At 37.8% G+C, this 2,500-nt stretch overlaps 1 pseudogene; it reads left to right on the forward strand.

The window, feature by feature from the left end:
• The window catches only part of LOC138858448 (large subunit ribosomal RNA), a 4,659-nt pseudogene that overhangs the window by 267 nt on the left and 1,892 nt on the right, over positions 1 to 2,500 (forward strand).

Genomic DNA, 2,500 nt, shown 5'->3' on the forward strand with positions numbered 1-2,500 from the left:
GATATTTCCAAAGAGTCGTGTTGCTTGATAGTGCAGCACTAAGTGGGTGGTAAACTCCATCTAAAACTAAATATAACCATGAGACCGATAGTAAACAAGTACCGTGAGGGAAAGTTGAAAAGAACTCTGAATAGAGAGTTAAATAGTACGTGAAACTGCTTAGAGGTTAAGCCCGATGAACCTGAATATCCATTATGAAAAATTCATCATTATAACTGTAGTATTTAATTTTAAATATTATAGTAATAGTGTGCATTTTTTTCATATAAGGACATTGTAATCTATTAACATAATAAAATATTTATCAAAAGATCATTGGTTTTTAAGTTTATTCAAATTAATTTGCTTTTAGCTTATTAACATAGAATAATTACTGATGATTTGATAAAGTGTTGATAGATTTTATTATATATAATGCTAAAATTCTTTTGAATTTTACAATAATATTATTATCATTGATTTTAATATTAATTGTATGCATTTATATGATTAACAATGCGAAAGATTCAGGATACCTTCGGGACCCGTCTTGAAACACGGACCAAGGAGTCTAACATATGTGCAAGTCATTGGGTTATATTAAACCTAATGGCGAAATTAACTTAACTGTATTAATAATGGGATTAATTTTTAATGTATTACATTATTAATTCAATCCCGGGGCGTTCCATATAGTTATGTATAATGATAATTTATTATTATTTATACCTCTAACTGGAGCGTACCTTGAGCATATATGCTGTGACCCGAAAGATGGTGAACTATACTTGATCAGGTTGAAGTCAGGGGAAACCCTGATGGAAGACCGAAACAGTTCTGACGTGCAAATCGATTGTCAGAATTGAGTATAGGGGCGAAAGACCAATCGAACCATCTAGTAGCTGGTTCCCTCCGAAGTTTCCCTCAGGATAGCTGGTGCATTTAAAAATTATGTAAAATAATCTTATCTGGTAAAGCGAATGATTAGAGGCCTTAGGGTCGAAACGACCTTAACCTATTCTCAAACTTTAAATGGGTAAGAACCTCACCTTTCTTGATATGAAGGTTGAGGTTATGATATAATGTGCCCAGTGGGCCACTTTTGGTAAGCAGAACTGGCGCTGTGGGATGAACCAAACGTAATGTTACGGTGCCTAAATTAACAACTCATGCAGATACCATGAAAGGCGTTGGTTGCTTAAAACAGCAGGACGGTGGACATGGAAGTCGTAATCCGCTAAGGAGTGTGTAACAACTCACCTGCCGAAGCAACTAGCCCTTAAAATGGATGGCGCTTAAGTTGTATACCTATACATTACCGCTAAAGTACATGATTTATAATACAATTTCGGTTGGATTATAAATTTTGAAACTTTAGTGAGTAGGAGGGTACAATGGTGTGCTTAGAAGTGTTTGGCGTAAGCCTGCATGGAGCCGCTATTGGTACAGATCTTGGTGGTAGTAGCAAATAATCGAATGAGACCTTGGAGGACTGAAGTGGAGAAGGGTTTCGTGTGAACAGTGGTTGATCACGAGTTAGTCGGTCCTAAGTTCAAGGCGAAAGCCGAAAATTTTCAAGTTTTAATGAAATGAAATGAATGAATTTTTATTCCATAGTAATTAAACACTTGAATAATTTTGAACGAAAGGGAATACGGTTCCAATTCCGTAACCTGTTGAGTATCCGTTTGTTATTAAAAATGGGCCTTGTGCTCATCCTGGCAACAGGAACGACCATAAAGAAGCCGTCGAGAGGTATCGGAAGAGTTTTCTTTTCTGTTTTATAGTCGTACTACCATGGAAGTCTTTCGAAGAGAGATATGGTAGATGGACTAGAAGAGCATGACATTTACTGTTGTGTCGATATTTTCTCCTCGGACCTTGAAAATTTATGGTGGGGTTACGCAAACTTCTCAACAGGCCGTACCAATATCCGCAGCTGGTCTCCAAGGTGAAGAGTCTCTAGTCGATAGAATAATGTAGGTAAGGGAAGTCGGCAAATTAGATCCGTAACTTCGGGATAAGGATTGGCTCTGAAGATTGAGATAGTCGGGCTTGATTGGGAAGCAATACCATGGTTTATGTACTCGTTCTGGGTAAATAGAGAATTTCGATTCTTGTTCCCCGGATAGTAGTTACGTAGCCAATTGTGGAACTTTCTTGCTAAAATTTCTAAAGGATTTATTATTGTATAGATACTTTTTAAATTATAACGATTATCAATTAACAATCAATTCAGAACTGGCACGGACTTGGGGAATCCGACTGTCTAATTAAAACAAAGCATTGTGATGGCCCTAACGGGTGTTGACACAATGTGATTTCTGCCCAGTGCTCTGAATGTCAAAGTGAAGAAATTCAAGTAAGCGCGGGTAAACGGCGGGAGTAACTATGACTCTCTTAAGGTAGCCAAATGCCTCGTCATCTAATTAGTGACGCGCATGAATGGATTAACGAGATTCCCTCTGTCCCTATCTACTTCCCCTGCGGGTTTGGGGAAAGAATATGCCCGCGGCAAGGC

This window comes from Bactrocera oleae, unplaced genomic scaffold (genome assembly GCF_042242935.1).
Source record: "Bactrocera oleae isolate idBacOlea1 unplaced genomic scaffold, idBacOlea1 ctg00000009.1, whole genome shotgun sequence".
In the NCBI taxonomy this organism is placed as follows: domain Eukaryota; kingdom Metazoa; phylum Arthropoda; class Insecta; order Diptera; family Tephritidae; genus Bactrocera; species Bactrocera oleae.